The 20190-nt window shown below is 41.9% G+C and overlaps 1 pseudogene; it reads left to right on the forward strand.

Moving 5' to 3' along the window:
• Positions 1 to 918: 918 nt before the first annotated feature.
• On the forward strand, positions 919 to 18761 carry LOC147421771 (uncharacterized; annotated as a pseudogene).
• Positions 18762 to 20190: the final 1429 nt, after the last annotated feature.

Here is a 20190-nt window from a genome sequence, read left to right on the forward strand (position 1 = left end):
CTGCTTTGAAAAGGAAGAGACTCAAGAGCTCAGAGGCTTCTATTCATTGAAATTGGACAAGGACAGGGTACGGCAAAAGGGTGTGTACTTGCGAGCCATCATACCGTGCGGACTGCCTTTCCAAGCTTCTTAGAAAAGATAAAAGGAGAGTAGAGAAAAACATCATTTTTGGAGAAAACTTGATTAGTAAATAGCACAAATCTTGTCGCAGCTTGTTCTTGGGCAACCCACCTTGATTCATGAGCTAGTAAATCTGGTAAACATGTTCCTAGTTTTTCCTCTTGCTACATATTACTTTCATACAATTGAAAATCCTCGTGCTTAAAGATTTAGGCAATTGGAAACCTAAACTAATTTTTTTGTGTTGGTGTGGTTGTTATAGCCTATTTTAAATGGACTTAATTAATTCCAAAAAGGGTAATAAAGGGGGTGAAAAAGATAATAAGAAATGACAAAATACGCTTCTTCAAGGTAGGACTTGAACCTTCTAAGATAAACTCCAATAAAACGAAAGGAGATTCATCTAACTTACCAAAGATGGTTTCTACTGATGAAATTTCTTCATTGTATTTAGCAGTATGTTAGAATTGGAAAGAAGGATTGAGGCACATGCTTCTTTCCAATATTTCTAGTTACAAAAGTTTGACTGGCTCGTATACAACAAAGAAGAAGCTAAATTGTATTGTAAGTTTTGCTTAAAATATCCTCATCACCATAGTGCCTATTCAAGAGATGGTTCATTTAATTTTAAGGTAAGTAACTTAAAAGCTTATTGTCGAACTGACTGTCATGTGAAATAGTCATGTGAATGTGATGGATGCTTTCCTCTTAGAAGGAATGGACAACATTCAAAACAACATGAAGAAGGCAAAGAACTTCAAATAGTCTCTCTTTACTCTTTTTAGGGTTGCCTATCATATGGCAAAGAAGAATTATGCATTTTTTGAATATCCTGACATGATTTCTCTTTTGCAAGATTGTCGATTTCCATATTCCACATCCTTGTATAATGATGAAAGGCTTGTGTGGAGATGGTTTATTGTATTGGTAAGTGTCTCATGGACTCCACCTTAAAAAAAGTGTTTAGAAGTCCTTTATTTGGTGTCTTGATTGATGAGTCTAATGATATTATTAAGCATGGATGCTTGATTATCTATTTGCCCTACCTTATTGATGATTGCATTCCCACCTATAGATTTTATGGCATAGTTTGTGTAGGTGATGGAACTGCTAGATCTATCTTTAATGCCATCCTTGATGAGCTAAAAACAAATGATTTTGATATTTCAAAGCTAATTGATTTTGGTTTTGATGGGTGTTAGACCATGACAGGGTCAAGGAATGATGTTTCGACGCTTTTTGAAAAACATATAAATCCATTTCTAACATCTATTCATTGTGTTACACATAGGACAAATTTTTGGTTGTCTCTTCTGTTGCAAAGATTTTTGAGATTGAAATAACATTAGAGAAGCTTGTTAATTTGATTGCCACACATTTTAATCACTCTAACAAGAGGCTTGACGAGTTAAGGACTACTCAAAAGGATTTGGCGTGCCTATTCTTGAGATATGAACATACATTTGATGTCAGGTGGCTAAGTCGTGCATCTGTAATATTCAAGGTTTATTCTTCTCTTAATGTCATTCTCACTACAACATAACTCCAGTGAGTGATTTTCCTTCATACACGATGGCTTCTCCTCATAATGGGGGCCTTACAAATGTGCGCTTTTACCACAGAAAATTACAAGGGTAAATCACGCTCCATACTTAACAATCTCCCACTTGGAGACTGATCTCCAAACCAAACCTGTGACCACTTTACATTCTGGCTTCTTATCCTTGAATGTCGATTGAAGATGAGCAAAAGCTCAACTTCTCCTTGTTGACCACCTTTGTAAACATGTGTGCAGGATTTTCACTTGTATGCACCTTTCCTAGCTTTAGTTGTCCCTCTTCCAAAAGAGTGCGTATGAAGTGATATCTCACCTCAATGTGCTTTGTCCTTGAATGAAAGGCTGAGTTCTTCGCAAGATGGATAGCGCTTTGTCTATCACTGTACAAGACACAATTGTCTTGTTTGAATCCAAGCTCTTCTAAGAATCTGTGAAGCCACAGAATTTCTTTGCTTGCCTCCGTCATTGCTACATACTCTGCTTCCGTGATAGAAAGTGAAACCACTTTCTGTAGCTTTGAAGCCCAGCTTACTGCTCTGCCTCCAACCGTGAACACATAGCCAGTAGTGCTCCTTCGAGTATCTTTGTCACCTACCATATCTGCATCAGCATACCCTTCTAGAAAAATATCAATTCCTCCAAAATACAAAGCATTTGTTGTTGTCCCTTTTAGATACCTAAGTATCCACTTCACAGCTTGCCAATGCTCTTTACCTGGGTTGTCCATGAACCTACTCACAACTCCCACTGCATGTGCAATGTCTGGCCTTGTCCAGACCATAGCATACATTAGAGAACCTACCCCTGCAGCATATGGAACTTTAGACATATAGGCTATCTCCTCTTGTGTCTTTGGACACATATCCTTCGTTAGTTTAAAATGACCAGCCAAAGGTGTAGAAACTGGTTTTGCATTTTGCATTGCAAACCTTTCTAGTACCTTCTTGATGTAATCTTCTTGAGATAGCTTTATTGTCTTCTTCGTCCTGTCCCTTGATATTTTCATACCAAGTATCCTCTTTGCAGCACCTAAATCTTTCATTGAAAAAGATTTGGACAGCTCCTCTTTTAGGTCTTTGATGTCCTGCATGTTAGCACTTGCAATCAACATGTCATCAACATACAACATTAGGATGATGAATTTCCCATCTCCCAAATTCTTCGTGTAGACGCAGTGATCCGAGTTGCATCTTGTGAATCCATGATCCAACATCCATCGATCAAACTTCAAGTACCATTGTCTTGATGCTTGCTTTAAACCATACAAGCTCTTCTTTAATCTGCAAACCATTTTCTCCTTACCTTTTACTTCATACCCCCTTGGTTGAAGCATGTAGATTTCCTCCTCTAAGTCACCGTGAGGGAATGCCGTATTTACATCCATTTGCTCGAGATTTAGATCATGAGCAGCCACAAGGCTTAAGACAAGCTTAATTGAGTTCATTTTTACAAAAGGAGAAAATATTTTATTGAAGTCAATACCTTTCTTTTGAGAAAAACCTTTTACCACAAGCCTAGACTTGTACCTTTTCTTCCCACCTTCTTCTTCCTTCAGTTTGTACACCCATTTGTTTTGAAGTGCCCGCTTACCTTTAGGCAACTCAACCAACTCCCATGTTTGGTTGCGATGTAGTGATTCCATCTCCACTTGCATGCTCTTCGTCCATTCTTCTTTGGATTCATGTTGCATAGCTTCTTCGTATTATTCCGGCTCTCCAGAATCTGAGATCAAGAGATGGTTGAAGGAAGGAACAAACCTTTCTGGAGGTCTACTTGCTCTTGTAGATCTTTGGGGAATAGGTTGAGGCTCCTCATTTGGTTGACGTTGTTGCACATTGTCACCGTTTGCAGTCCTTGAGTCTTCACCGTCCTCAAGCTCCAAGTACTCATCACCTGTTTCTTTTGTTTGTTTTCTTTCCAAGTAATCTTTGTACATATTTTGTTCATTAAAAATTATATCCCTACTCCTTAAGATTTTACCATCTTCAGGATTCCATAGGCAATACCCAAAGTCTCCTTCTCCATAGCCAATGAAGAAACACTTTTTGGACTTTGCATCTAGCTTTGATCTTAGGCTTCTATCTATGTGCATGAAAGCCTCACACCCAAACACTTTGAGAAATGCATAATTCACCAGTTTACCTGTCCATGCCTCTTCTGGAACTCCCCCATCCAATGCCGTTGAGGGTGACCGATTGATTAAGTACACAGACGTACTTACAGCTTCCGCCCAAAGCTGAAGCGGTAGGCCTGCATGTAGCCGCATGCTTCGTGCTCGTTCCATGATTGTCCTGTTCATCCTTTCCGAAATCCCATTTTGTTGAGGTGTCCTTGGGGTTGTCCTTTGCCTCCAAATGCCATTGCTAGCACAAAATCTTTCAAAAGCTTGGCTGCAATATTCGCCTCCATTGTCATATCTGAGGCATTTAACCTTCGTACTTGTTTCATTCTCAACAAAGGCTTTCCACCTTTGAAATATGGAAAATACATCGGATTTATTCTTCATGGCATAAACCCATGTTTTTCTAGTCGCATCGTCTATGAATGTTACATAGTACAATGAGCCACCAAGTGATGGTGTACTTGCAGGACCCCAAACATCAGAATGAACCAACTCAAGTTTTTTATTTTTTCTTTCATTTCTTGATTTTTGAAATTTTACCCTCTTTTGTTTACCATAAACACAATCTTCACAGAACTCTAAGTCCACTTCTTTCACACCTGGTAGAAGCTTCTTTGTTTGAAGGATTTGCATTCCTTTGGCACTCATATGCCCAAGTCGGTAGTGCCACACCGCACTGTCAACTTCTGTAGTTGCTGCACAAGCTGAAGGTTGCGTGCTAACAGTACACAAGTAAAGTGTATCGACTTTTTCTCCCTTGGCAACCACCAAAGATCCCTTTGAGATCTTCCACCGTTTGTTTCCGAATGCAATGTTGTGACCTTCATCGTCCAATTGTCCTGTAGAGATCAAATTTTTGCGAAGAGAAGGAACATGCCTAACATCCTTAAGCTTCCATTCATTTCCGTTAGCAGTTTTGACAGAAACTGTACCTTTGCCGACAATCTCACAAGCTTCATCATCTCCCAAGTATACATACCCAAAATTACCTTTGGTGTAGTCTTGGAAATGTTGCTTGTGTGGTGTCGCATGGAATGAAGCCCCGGAATCTACTAACCAGGAATTAGACACATTGTCTTATGAGAGAATTAGAGCATCTTGCTCTACTTTACCTGCCACATTGGCCTCCGATGTTGGCTTGTTGTCTTGAGACTCTGTCTCCTTCTTCTTCTTGGACCAGAAATCCTTCTTGACGTGGCCCTTCTTGTCGCAGTTCCAACATTCAAGAACTGACTTTGTGCATGACTTGCTCCACCTTGAGCGATCACGACCCTTTTGGTTTTTGAACCTCTCCTTAGGCCTTCCTCTTGTTTCCACTGATAGTGCAGTACTTGATGATTCTCCTGCGCTTCTCCTTCTCATTTCCTCGCTTAGGAGAACACCCACAACATCATCAAACTTAAGAGTATTTGTGCCAGAGATAGAATTACTTAGAGCCATCACAAGGCTGTCCCAACTATCCGGTAGAGATGATAGTATAAGGAGAGCTCGCACTTCGTCATCGAAATTGATTTTCACTGATCGAAGTTGACTTATGTTTGTGTTAAAGTCATTTAGGTGTTCTGCAACTGAACCATTCTCTGCCATCTTTAGATTGAACAAGCGCTTCATAAGAAATACCTTATTGGATGCCGATGGTTTCTCGTAGAAGTCGTCAAGTGACTTCATCAAGTCCTCCGTGGTCTTCATCTCCGAAACATTGAAGGCCACCGTTGACGCCAAGCTTAACCGGATTGTTCCCAGTGCCTTTCGATCAAGGACAATCCATGCTTCATCTGCCATTGTTGTGGGCTTCTTTGCAAGACCGCCTAGTGGCAAATAGAGGTCCTTCTAGTAGAGATAGTCTTCAATCTGCATCTTCCAATGTTGGTAGTTTTTGCCGTTGAACTTCTCAATCTTGAGCTTCCCTTCCTCCGCCATAACTCCCACTCAATTCAAGGAATCCTTTCCTTGAGATAATTTAGCTACGAGAAAACCTTGCTCTGATACCAGTTGTTAGGAAATAAGAGGTAGCTAAATAGATTTTTTAGTAGATTACTTAATGGAGAGAGATAGATTTCACACACAATAGATTATAGAGTAGAGAGAGAGAGAGAGAGAGAGAGAGAGAGAGAGAGAGTACACATGATATACGTGGTTCACCCAATGTGGGCTACGTCCACGGGAAAGCAGCCACTCAATGGCTTTAGCACTTCAAAAGAAGAAGTAGTTTACAAAGGGATTAAACCCTTGATAGAGCTCCCGCCTTGCTTCACTCTCACCACCTCACACTCACCTTGTTGCATCAACTTCACACTATGAAATGTGTGTAGAAATGGCCTCCTTTTATAGGCCAAAAGGGCTGCCCTCTCTTATGAGAGACAGCCATGTGTAGCCGCCCTTGTGCGAATAAGTCCAAATCTGACCCTCCAATCCGCCCATGTGTGGCCACCCTTGAGAAGACAAGTCCGCTTTTGAATTCGGCCACCGGCCATTGAATTCGGCCATCGGCCACCGGCCATTGACTTCCGACCACCGGCCAACCGACCGGTTGTTTTCCTACCACTTTTCGGCCGCTGTCCGGCCATAATATTCCGGCGAAAAGGAATATTCTGGCAAAAAAAAAGGTCTCTGGGGCCTCCGCCGCCGAGGCCTCTAAAGTTGCCCCTGATTCTTGTCCGTGAAAATTTTGGTTTCCAGTGAGTGATTTTCCTTCACGCACAATGGCTTCTCCTCATAATGGGGGCCTTACAAATGTGCACTTTTACCGCAGAAAATTACAAGGGTAAATCAGGCTCCATACTCAACATATGAAGCATTGAGGTGACATAGAATTTTTCATCCCACTTAGGTGGTGAGATAGTTGGCAGAGTGGCTAAGACCTCCTTTACCTTGTTGTAGTGATGTTCGCTTTCCTCGTCCCAAGTGAAAGTTGATCTTTGAGTGAGTTGTTGCAGTGGTAGAACAAGTTGTGATAGTAGATGTATGAATCTACTTAAGTACCTCACCTTCTGTAGAAAAGAAACCAGTTGGCGTGCGGTCGTTGGTGAAGGTAGGGCTATGAGTGCGGACACCTTACTTGGGTCGGCGTTGATACCTTTTGCTGAAATTTCATGGCCTAGTAGAATGACTTTACTCTCCCCAATGTGGCATTTATCCACCTTTAATTGCCCACCTAGGCTCTGCAACCTGGCCAAACCTTCAGTTACCTTTTCTAAATGTGAAATACGAGAGCTATATATACAAAAATCATCAATGAACACTCTTATGGATGTTCCAAAGAACGGTTGAAAAACATATGTGACATATCTTTGGAATGTGGCAGGTGCATTTGTGAGACCAAATGGCATAACCCTGTATGCAAAACAACCCCATGGCGTGATAAAAGTGGTTTTTAGCTGATCTTCCAAGGCTATGCGTATTTGAAAGTATCCAGATTAACCATCACGGACGGTATAGCATTCAAAACCCGCTACTTCATTCAGAATTTCATCCAAGAAAGGGAGAGGAAAGTGGTCTCTCTTTGTAGCTGCATTTAGTGGTTTGTAGTCAACACAGACCCTCCACTTACCATTCTTTTTAGGCGTCACCACTGCGGGTGACACCCATTCTGAGTTTTCTACAGGATAGATGAATCCCGCCTCCAGCAGTTTCCTTACCTCGGCCAAGAGTGCCTTTTCTTGTATGACCCCCAATCGTCGCAGCTTTTGCACAAGTGGTTTTACCCCTTCCTTCAGCTTAATATAATGTTCCACCAGTGTAATGCCTGTGATTCTTTCATAGTTGTCAATGAACAAGTTAGGAAATCCCATCAACATTTGCAAAAAACTATCTTTCTCCTCAAGTGTTAATTCCGTAGACAACATACCCTTCAACCTACTTCCTCCTAGGCCAGGTGATTTTCTCTCCTCTTCATTGGGTTGCCCTTTTGGTGATGGATCACCAGTTGTGCTTACCCTTTGTGGATCCTTCATAATGATACCCATCACATCAATGGAACTGTCACTTTCGTCGGTGGATGTGGTCTCCTCCTCAGAACTGGAAGATTCGCTAGTGGTTTCATCTGCCGATGTTTCCAGATTCATTTGCTTCTGCTTGCCAATCCTCATGTCGTAGTAGATTGTCTCCCCTTTCTTACCGGTCATGCGTAGAAGGCCAGTACCCCAGTCCTGTTTTGCCTTCATGGCCATCAACCATGGCCTTCCCAAAATTAGTGGATAGCCCTCCCCCTTAGTAGGCATCACAAAAACATCTACCTCTACCTCAGTGTGGAAAGCTTTGATTTTCACGGCACTTACCACACCCACACACTTTACTTTTGCGTTGTTTTCCATCTTTGCCTTGCATGGAGACGGCCTGTCAACCTCGAGCCCTAATCAAAGTATCATAGCTTCGCTCATTACACAGATTTGTGCACCTCCATCAATGTAGGTGTTTCCAACCCTCTTTCCTTTTATGTTTACGTCTACAATTGGAAGGATGTCATCCATGTTGCATCCCGAAATTGCTCCGGCTACCTTTGTTTTGGAGCGTCTTGTACTTACCATTTTAGACCATTGTCGCCTTACTTTAGGTACAAGATGTAGCAGCTGTGGCCATGTAATCTTCGGTCCTTGCTCTGCCACATCCAATGTTAGGTCATAGGGCTTAGAACTTTCCCCTAGCTGGAAGTCGGTGATGCCCAATTTCCGTTGTGGCCTGGATGGCCTCTTGCTAGTTCCTCCTCTCATGCTTCTCTCATCATCTGATTGTGTAGCCTTCTCCCTCCTAGCTCTTTTCACAGTCATGGCCTCAAGTGGTTCTAAAAAGGTTACCTTCTCCTTACCCTTGTCCCTCTCGTTTGCTCTGGGTGGATCCACTACTACGGCTTTTCCTTTCTCTTCTAGCCTTATGATGTTTACAGGGCGATCAGGTGGTGGGGCTGGTGGAAGAGGTGGGATGGATGCTTGTAGTGGTGTCTGGGGTGGACGTAGAATTTGTGTTGGTGGGGGTGGTGCTCGGGGTGGGGGTTTTCTTTCTCTAGGGGGTGACAATTGGTTCCTCCTACCTCCTCTATTATAGTTTTGTCGTGGTTTGGGACAGTAGTACATACCGTGACCGTCTTCTCCGCAGTTGTAGCAATGATACTCCCTGTTTTGTCGTCATGCTCTTCCATGGTCTTGATCTCTTTCTTGACTCCTCCCTTGCTGTATTAAGTGGACAGATAAATTCTGCAGTTGGTCAGTAATATGGGCCAACATATCTTGTTGGTCATCTCTTATCCCAAGAGCCAGTGGTGGTGGTATGGTGGTTGTCGTAGTTGCTGGTCGACGTGATGTTCCTGCTTCTGTTGACTCGGTTTCTTTGGCTTTCATTCGCAGCTTCTTGTCCTTAAGGTGAGCAATCTCAACAGCTAACTCGTACGTAGCCGGGAATCTACCTTTCACCTTCTGCTTGAGAAGCGGCCATAAGCCATGCGTGAACCGATTTTTTTTTAGGAAATCGGGTGCAGCTTCCCCCCTTGCCAATGACTCAACCCACCGTTCCCACAAATCCACAAATTTGGACTCATAGGTGGCATATTCTAAAAGACCCTCCTGCTTCAAGTCTCTCAACTTGTCCCACAACTTTTCTGAAGTGGTACCTCCCCCAAAGCGCCTCTTAAAAGCGGTTTTTAAGGGTTCCCAGTCATCCTTGGTTTCTTGTGGAAGTGCATTGTACCATGATCTAGCTTCTAGCTTCATGAGATGCTTAAAGATTCTAACCCGAGATTCATCCGTATCTTTATTGCTCACTACACATGCTACTTCAAAGTCATCTAGGAAGTCTGTTACCAAATCCTCCCCCTTCTTTCCTTTAAATGTTGGAAATGCTACACTTGCCATGATTACTGAAAGAGAGCTAGAAAGACACACTGCTTAACTTGCAAAAGTTTTTTTCTTCTTTACAAGGAGGCGTGTATACCCTCTTATACTAGGACATAGATTAAAACTTCAAACGGTACATTGCCTTGTACCAAAGGTAAGACAAATGGTTGATCTGATGCCAGAACCTCAAAAAATCGCTCCCCACCCAGGATGGTGTCAATAACGTGCTGGTAGTGAGCCTTCAAATCCAGTATTACCTTGATTGAGCGTACACGTGTTGGTATGTGTGATCTATCTTGAGGTAGGTTGTACTTATTCATGTGAAGCTTAAAGGTGCTTAGTCACTGTCCAAGCTTGTGGGAGAGGGTGGTGTTCTTTCCTGAAACAAACTCAGTAGATCCCTAGTTTCTCTAGTGAGAGAGTGAGCCAATGATTCCGTTATCTGTGCTGCAGCTTCAGGTGCGACTTGAAAACTGACTGTGATAATTACCTCGGTGACTTGAGTTACCCGATTCTCAAAGTAGAATAGTGGTTATTCTCTTTTGTGTAGAGCTCCTTCCAGTTTGTTGTTGTGGGTTGGTTGTAGGTTGCGGACATGGTTTCGACATTCTCCTTCTTCTTCTTGGCACTTGGCCTATGTATATCCACTGGGTTTGGCGTGTTGGTTGACTCTCACACTGCAAATCGATTACCGTTATGCCTGGCACTCGAGCTTCGATGGAGATGCGGAGTTCGTCTAGTTGTGCTTGGAGCTCTTCTTCTTCTGTCGTCCAATTAGCAAATCCTGCTAGCCATTCATCCATTCACAATAGTTTAAGGGTTTCAGTCTTGTAAACTGAAGGGTTTCATGAAAAGATCCTCAGTGGGGGCACCAAATGACGGGAGCAAAGCGAACCCCGAACCCCGACGGCCTCTAAAACACCGGGGACCGAATGGCACGCCTCAAGCCTGTCACGGTAAAGAAAACAGGGGGCACCACCTAGCTTCAGCGGCTAGGACGCAAACAACACACCACCATAACAAAGTTTTCATCCAAGAGAGATGGATGCTTGGGAGTAATGATGAAGAGGAAAGGGAATGAGATCAAGTGAGAGAGAGAGAGAGAGAGAGAGAGGGTATAGCGGCTTAGTACTTAAGCACCACAAAAGGATGGCGAATCCGCACACCCTTCACACGTACACAAGCTCACTCCAAACACAAGACTAGGTGGCGATTCCGCACACCTCACATGGGCAAAACATTGCAAGAAAACATACTCACAAAACCTCAAGCTTTATTTAGAGAATAAGGCGATGAAATGGGGAGCATAGGGTAGGGGAATGAGAAGGGAGAGCGTGGTAGAGCACATGGCGGATAGGTGGGAGTTGATGGCGAAGACTCGCACGAGGGTTATGGCCATCATCCTTCATTTAGTTTCCCTTCATCTTCCATAACCCAAGGGTGTAGAGGTCATGCTCAAGACGAGCATGGTGATTGCGGTGATAGTGATGGTGTGGGTGTGTGTGTGTGCACTAGGCACACATAGTGCATAGTGTGTTCTTTGGTGATGTTTTCTGTGTCTTTAGTGTGATGGTGACCCCTCTTTATATAGGGGAGGATGGGGGAGAAATTCTAGAATTTAGAAATGAAGAAATCATTATCTACATAGGCCATGTGACTGTGGGCCGCACATGTCTGGCTGTGTGTATATGTGCCAGAATAGCAGTCTCATGAGAGAGAGACTAAGAGAGAGAGATGGGTTGATGAAAAAAAAGTGAGAGGTGACATGGATAATAAAGTAATTACAAGAGGGGAGAGAGGGGAGTGTGTTGAGAGGTGAATCTATGTGCAGATGTGTGTGAACACAAGAAAAATCAAGTAACCACCGGGTGGGGATGGGTCTGTGGGCACCTTTTTCAGTGAAACTGAGTGTGTGTGAGTGTGGGGGAGGTTATTTAGCTACAAGACAAGAGACATGGCGCCCTTTAGAGAGAGAGGGGGGTATTTGGGTCATGGGATATGATAGGAGAGAGAAAGAGGGGGTGGGGTATACTATTTTGGAAGATAGGGTAAGTTGCATGTGAGTTAGGGTGCATTATTGGTGAGTTATAATGCATTATTGGTGAGAGGTGGGGTAGCTTGAGGGGAGAGAGAAAGGAGAAAGGACAAGGGGAAGAGAGAGGGGGTTGACCTTTTGAGTGGAGGAGAGGAAAAGGGACACCCGGCGGGGCAACAGTGAAGAAAAAGGAGGCAAGGTGGGGATGGGCTACCCCGCAGGCATGAGGTGGCCTATTTTACCTTTATTATATATTTACATAATCATACCTTATTTTTTTCTTACTTTTTCGAATGCCTTTTATCACTCCCTCCCTAAGAGGGGGTTTTCATGGGGTGGGGATGAGAGAAGAGGGGTATGGGAGCTTGGCTTGTGAAAAGCCCCCATCACTATATGCGTCGCTAAGCCCGTCGAAATATGCGTCAATAATATTACCTTTCGACACGTATATCGAGGCATATAGCGATGTTTTTGTAGGGACGCGTATATTGATGATTTTTTTGGCGGGGTGCGTCAAAACCTGCGTCGAAGGCCCTCTTTTTTGTTGTAGTGTCTATTGGAGACAAAAGGAAAAGCTCCAACTCTTTTTATTGATCTTCTAAGTTTGAAAAAGTTTGTCGTCTTTTTTTTGTTAGCACACATTCTGAAAGGTATATCTATAGTCAGTACGTTATTTCAGAATGAATTTGTAGATATTATTACCATGTCTACAATCATTCAAAAAGAGATCAATTTAATTCAATAGTATCACATTGATACTCCCGATGTTGATCAGAATGAACTTATTCTTGATGCAAGTGGTTCTATGTTTTTGCGAGAATACGGGCCAGATAAAGGTTTTTTCTTTTACTCGCGAGGAGCTATTCATGGAAAAATGGTTCTTGATATTGAGATATAGAAAGATATCTTTGGCATGGATCTATTACGTGCTTTAGAGTTTCAAGTATTTTTCGAAGAAGGTTATCACCTCTCTTCAAGAACGTTTTGCTGACAGTTTCATTTTGGCTAAGCTAGGTATTTTAGTTTTAGTTAAACATCTAGTATTAGAGAAAGATCTACAAGAGTATGGTAAGTTAGAGGAAAAAGAAATAGCTTCCTTTTATGGTAAAATGAATGCACTGGAGTGTTACCATATACATGTGGTAGTGATGTGTGTGAACACACTAGGACCGCCGGGGCATTTTTTCCCTCTCTAGGAGGTTTTTTCCCCCGAGATTGTATATACGCCCATCACTCTAGGGCTATCTATCTTCCATTGCATACTAAGTAACACACTCTCTATTGTGTGCCTTGAGCTTCCTTCGTCTTCTCCAAGCTGTGCGTGTTTCTCTGCAACCCTAATTCCAACAATTGTTATCAGACTAGGTTACGTCCTCCCGGGCTTAGTCGCCAGCTGCTCCACCACACGCTTGCTCACCTTCTCCGATTTCAGTGAGCTTTGGCAAGCGTTCGCATTTCGGGCTCATTTTGGCTTCCATCTCCACTACAGGCAGGTCTACACACACAGGCAATTTTGTCATTTTGAGGAGAATTTATGTCAGTGCAAATTTTTGCATAACAGGTGCCTTACAGTCTTCTACGGTTTGTGCTATATAGCACGTGTTGTTCCCGCTCCGTTTCTCCTCTTTTTGGGCAGTTTTCACATCACGTGCAGCATTTACCATGGCTGACAACAACACAGATGTGTTCAAGATGTTTGCTGTTGAGGACAGGTTGGATGGGGACAATTACCCTATGTGGGCTTATATGATGCAACACGTTCTTGTGTCAAAGGGCGTCTGGAATATTGTGTAGGGCATTGATGTACGTCCTGGTTCTGAGGATGTAGGCGATGTTGAGGATATTGCAGGTCTTGCTGCAAGGATTGTTGCTATTAGAATTGTCTTGCCTATGACAGAACAAGCTCGTTGGGATGTAAAGGATGCGCAGGCTCATGCATTGATTGCGTTGTCTATGAAGCGCACCATTTTTCCTCACATCCATTCAGTAAAATCTGCAAAACAGGCTTGGGATATTCTAGCAGGTCTTTATGCAAGCCGCAATGAGGCTAAAATTGCTTTGTTGCGTAAAGAGCTGGAGTCGAAGATTATGCATGAGGAAGATGATATGGACACTTTCCTTACTGGTGTCAAGGGTATTAGTGAGAAACTTATTTCTGCAGGTGAAGTCATTTTAGACAGTTCCCTTGTGCAGATTGTTCTTGATGCCTTACCAGATTCCAACTAGACTTTTGCTAGTACTTGGAGACTGATGACCCAAGGAAATCCTGAAGTTGTCAAGTTTGATGCATTATGCACATTGCTATTGCAAGTCACTTTACAAAAAAAATAGGACTAGGCAGCGTGCAATTGAACAGGCTTTTATTACTTCTCAAAGAAAGGGTGGTAACAGCAATGTAGCCACTTCTTATGGTTCTGCTGCGAGTGGCAAAAATTATGTTCCTAATGCTTCTGCTGGCAGCACTTCGTCTGGCAATTCTAGTGATAAGGGCAAAAAGAAGATGCGTTGCCATTATTGTAAAGCCAATGATCACTTGATCAAGTCGTGTCCTAAGTTGAAGGCCAAAGAGGCTAAGAAGAAAGAGGGTGGTTCCACTGCAAATGCTGGTTCCACTACAAATGCAGCCATTGTTGAGTCTTTTGTGAAAGTAGATTGTATTGCTGATGTTGATGTAGAATGGGCTTTTAGCGCAAAGTGCACTTACAATCTTGTTCTCCATGATGCATGCTTGTCAGTTGCTGCAGATTCACATGTGTGGTATTTCGATAGTGGTGCTACAAAGCATATTACCTCACATCGTGAATTGTTTACCTCTCTCGAGTCTATCCCTCATGGAAATTCAGTCACTTGTGCCAACAATGCCTCTTATCCGGTTTAGGGAGTTGGAAATATTGTGCTTACTGCGGCAAATGGAAGTTCCTTCACAATTTTTGATGCACTTTATGTACCTAGGATCAAGAAGAATCTCTTGTCTGTATCCGCACTTGCTAGACTTGGACTTGTAGTCAAATTTGTGGATGATAAATATACAGTTCATGATCTCAGTTTTGGTGATGAAATTGTTGCATCTGGCCTTTTGTGATGTGGGCTGTATAAGCTCACTTTGTATGACAAGTGTGGAAAAAATTTTGCAAATGATGTTGTAGATTCAAGGGCTATTTTAGATGCAAAACTTTGGCATGCACATTTTGGTCATCTGAATTTTGCCAGTTTGCTGCGTTTGCAGAAATTTGATATGGTTGCATCTTTGCCGCCTCTTGAAGCACCTGTCAAACATGTTTTTGAACGCTATATTTTGAGTAAGATGTAGCGTTCTAAGTTTCCAAAGGATTGTTCAATCCGGGCCATATGCAGGTTGCAGCTTGTGCATAGTGATGTTTGTGGGCCCATGCAAACTCCATCCTTGGGCAATTACCTTTACTTTGTGACTTTCGTTGATGATTACTCTAGGCATGCATGGATATTTCCACTAAAACAGAAGTCCAAAGTTTTTATTTGCTTCAAACAATTTCTGGCTATGACTGAAAATTTCACAAAATGTACTATGGGAATCCTCCGTTCCGATTGAGGGGGGGAGTATATGTCTCATGAATTCAATGCATTTCTAGCTAGTCATGGGATAAAACACCAATGTACAGTGCCTAATACACCTCAGAAAAATGGTGTTGCTGAGAGGAAAAACAGGTCACTTAGAAAAATGACACGATGTATGGTTAAAAGTCAAGCTTTTTCCGCATTCTTTTTGGCTTAAGGCCATCATGTGTTCCACTTATGTACTAAAGAGGTGTCCTACGAAAGCTTTACAGTCTATTACTCCATATGAAACATGGCATGATAGAAAGCCTTCTATTGAGCACATGCGTGTTTTTGGTTGTTTGGCATATGCTTTGGTGCCACAAACACAACACAAAAAATTGGATGATAAGGCTGTCAAATTTATTTTTGTTGGTTATTTTGCTGAAAGCAAAGGTTACACGTTGTATCATCTGCAAACAAAGCGTATTCTGGTTTCACAAGATGTAGTGTTTATGGAAGATTCTGTTCAGCCCTTGTTGTCATGTACTAGAGACAGTAATGTAAGCTCACAGGATATTTATGACATTTTGTTTCCTCTTTTTAGTGGTGTAAGTTTGAATGTAAATTTCAATGAGGCAAATGTACATCTTATGGGGGTACTGAGGCTGATGTACATGATGTACTTGATGAGGAAAGGGTTGAAAATGAGCAGGCTAGAGGTATGCCAAAATGGCTGGTGCACACTTTGTGTGACAGTCAATTGGATTCACCTTTGTCTAGTCGTACTTGTTCTGGCTCTCGCCATGCATCTTATGCATCAGATTGTTATGCTTTGGCTGTGTCTAGCTTACATGATGTTGAGTAGCCTCTGTCTTTTGTTGAAGCATAGAATTCAGAAAATTGGATGGCTGCTATGCAATCAAAATATGATGCACTAATAGAAAATGACACATGGACTTTATGTGATTTGCCTCCTGCCAAAAAGTCCATTGGTACCAAGTGGTTTTACAAGTTGAAACGCAAGCCGGATGGTGAGATTGATCGCCATAAGTCTTGACTTGTTGCAAAGGGTTATGCACAGCAAAAAGGCGTAGATTATGAAGAGACTTTTGGTCCCACTTGTCGTATGACTACTGTGTGCATTGGCAGCTCATTTTCGTTGGGATGTACATCAATCAGACATTGTTACTGCTTTCTTGAATGGTGACATATTTGAGGAAGTTTATGTAACACAGCCTCGCGGTTTTGTCATAAACGGACAAGAGGACAAAGTGTGCAAATGTAACAAGGCTTTGTATGGGTTGAAGCAATCTCCTCGTGCTTGGTATGAGAAAGCTGACACTCATTTGGTCAAACAAGGCTTTCGTAACAGTCCAACAGAAAGCACATTGTATGTAAAGCATGAGGGTGATGTATTTCTCATCGTGGTTCTTTATGTTGATGATTTGCTGATCACTGGACCAAATGAGAGACATATTGCTGAATTTAAGGCTGATTTGAATGCTACTTTTGAGATGAAAGATTTGGGGGTGTTGCATCATTACTTGGGTATACAGTTTAAGTAGTGTGATGGTGGTATTTCCTTGTGTCAAAAAAGTTACATAGAGACATTGCTATGTAAGTTTGGACTTGAAGATTGCAAACCTATTGCCACTCCCATGGAAACAGGTTTGAAGTTGAGTCTACATGATGATGGCGATCCTATTGATGTCACTCTTTACCAAACTGCTATTGGCTGCCTCATTTATGTATGCAACACGAGGCCAGATATTCAGTTTGCAGTCTCACAGATCAGCAGATTTATGCATATCCCAGGGTCTAAGCATTGGCAGGCTGTCAAGAGGATTTTCGGCTACCTTAGTGGCACTTTACATCTTGGCTTGTTTTATCCTAAGAGGGGATCATTGCCGCCAGACTTACATGCTTTTTTGGACTCAAATTGGGCTCTTTGTTTTGACACGCGAGTGTCCACAAGTGGTTTTTGTTTCATGCTTGGCAGTTCATGTGTATCATGGTTGAGCAAGAAGCAACCTACTGTGGCCACTTCGAGTTGTGAGGATGAGTACAGTGCAGTCTTCAAAGCTACGGTTGAGTGTGTATGGCTCAAATGCCTTATGGCTGATTTGGGTGTTGGACAGGACACTGCCACACCATCTACACTGACGGTGAGAGCATATTGGCAGTTGCAAGGAACCTAGTTTTTCATGCTTGCACAAAGCACATTGAGGTGCATTACCACTATGTCAGGGAGAGGCTCTCAGCAGGAGAGATCAACTTGGCTTATGTGCCAACACAGGACAACCTTGCAGATCTTTTCACAAAGGCATTATCTTGTGAGAAGCTTGAATCTTTCCGCAAAGGTTTTGGGCTTACTCCCCTTTATGGACTGATCATGTCCTCAGGGCATGGCACTTCCCTTTACTCATGTGCCAGCTCTCGTTCACCGCATCACTCCAGGGGGGGATTTGTTACCATATACATGTGGTAGTGATGTGTTTGAACACACTAGGACCACCGGGGCATTTTTTCCCTCTCTAGGAGGTTTTTTCCCCCGAGCATTGTATATACGCCCATCACTCTAGGTCTATCTATCTTTCCATTGCATACTAAGTAACACACTTTCTATTGTGTGCCTTGAGCTTCCTTCATCTTCTCCAAGCTGTGTGTGTTTCTCTGCAACCCTAATTCCAACATAGAGATTATAAATTATGCTGCTATGATTGAAGAGAATGATTTTATTAGTGAATTTGGTAGTTTCACGTAACAATCTGCTATTAGTTGGGTACATTTTAGTCTTCCAGATGTTGCAGTTTCAATCGTTTGCAATGCAATATGGAGAGACTCATATCCTAATATTTTGACTATTTGTCGAATTGATCTAGTGCAATTATGTTCTAATGCTAACATATGTGAGAGAGTATCTAGTGCCCGGACAAGGATTTAAACAAAATTGTAAGACAATATGGAGTTACAATACTTGGAAGCACTTTTGAATATCAAAATAGAATGTCCTTCAAAGTTGATTGAAATAGAGTTGGAGGAGAGCATTGTGTTATGGGATGCTAAGGTGCATAACATCTCTTTGTGTGACAAGGTATATGAAACTTGATTCTACAATAAACAAGCTATGTATATCGATTGCTTTTATTTGCTACTTTTGATTATTTCTTTTTCATCTACCTTACTAATTCTAAAGGGGGATAAGAAGAATAAATACAATCTACCATTGGGCTTTGCTAAGAGTATTTACTCCTCTCCTCCCCCAAGAGAGCTTAGTGTAGCCATCATCATTGATGGTAATGAGGTTCAATTCCCCTACTCTCTTGTTTATGCCAATTAAATTAGGTTCTACTTTGTGCTTTTATAAACATCTCTTTTCAATGTCCTTTGCGGTTTGAGGAAATGGAAGTATGAATCTCAATTTTCTACCAAAAAGGTCAAATTCAAGCTTGCATGGCAATGAATATAAAACCTATTATTCTTACAAATATCTCTGTGTTTTAAGTTTTCAATTTTGCAACATTTTATGAAAGTCAGTTGTTAAGAGCCACTCTAGGCATCTCCGATTGGCTCAAAAGTGCTTGATTTATTGCAACAGGTGATATTTGTTCTTTATTGTTGTGTTGATTGTAAGGTGATATTTGTTCTTTATTGTTGTGTTGATTGTAACTCTATGATAGTCTTTTTGGGCTTTGTCAATCTTTTGGTTGGATATTTAACTCTATAAAGTAGTCTTAAGCATTGAGTTATAGTAATGAGTAAACATAGTAGTGGATTGTGGGTGTGAAGGAAATACATTAAAACTTAGTTTTAATTTAGAAGTTGGTTTCTGTTCACAACAAAAAAAAATTGAAAATTTATTGAAAGGGAAAAAATTTGGCCCATTTGGCTTTGAAAAGGATTCAAATTCCTCAAATTTGAGGAAACCAGTTCGGGTTAGGTTGAGGGGGATATTCTACTTATTTAGATTTTAGATTTTTTCGAGCCCTAGTTCCGCACGCTACCACTATGCCTGAATGTGTGTTTTTTGAGCAGTGCAAGTACTTTGATCGGAACGATTATTTGTTGACATGTGGTGGTGGAAGGAGTCGAAATCCCTCCCCTTTTATATATGGTAAAGATTGTAAATCGTGCTAACATGGACCACACCTACGGTGAGGTTTGTTGGTAGGCTTGGGAACTCTCTGTGTGTTGCCACAAGATTCAATAATAATCTGCCAATACACCATGTAATAAGAATTGCATCGGTGATCACAACTAGAAATAGCGGACAAGAGGCTCATGCAAGGATCAAGTGCGGTAGCAATTTCATCATTTGACATGTCATAAGCAGATAATAAGAAGCCATGTATGAAGGGGCCTATGTGTAAGTGCTAGATGGATAGTGGTAGGAGATGATACGAAGACATTTCTACATCTTTCCACATTGAGAGACACGAAGTAAAATTAGACTTGAATATGAGCCAGTATGTAAAATTGATAAAAAGCGACACTCGGACGGGTCTTCACTTTGGTTTTAGAAATTGTGCCGATGAAGTTCAATTGCATATTCTTTGAGTTGAAAAATAGTTGCCCCATGCTTCATACTCTCTCTCTCTCTCTCTCTCTCTCTCTCTCTCTCTCTCTCTCTCTCTCTCTCTCTCTCTCTCTCTCTCTCTCTCTCTCTCTCTCTCAATGCAAGCTATGGTTTATAATTCCTCACTCATGCAAGCTATGGTTCAAACAAAGAATGTTGAGAATGTTGATGTGGAGGAGTTGAAGGAACGGGAGCGACGTTCCAAGAACATTGTTATTCGTGGAATTCCCGAAGAGAAGTTAGAGACACCTCCTTCTCTTGCCATTGTTATTGAAGATTTCTTCAAAACCCACTTTGGCATGTCCGGAGTTATGGTCTATGGAGCACATAGAGTGGGGAAGCAAGGAGCTCCTCGCTCGGGAGAACGGCCAATTGTATGCACCATGCCGGATGAGACCAAGCGAAAGATTATCCTTGATAATAGTTGGATCTATTTGA

The sequence above is a fragment of the Adiantum capillus-veneris genome, chromosome 27 (genome assembly GCF_014529385.1).
Source record: "Adiantum capillus-veneris isolate H3 chromosome 27, ASM1452938v2, whole genome shotgun sequence".
Lineage (NCBI taxonomy): Eukaryota > Viridiplantae > Streptophyta > Polypodiopsida > Polypodiales > Pteridaceae > Adiantum > Adiantum capillus-veneris.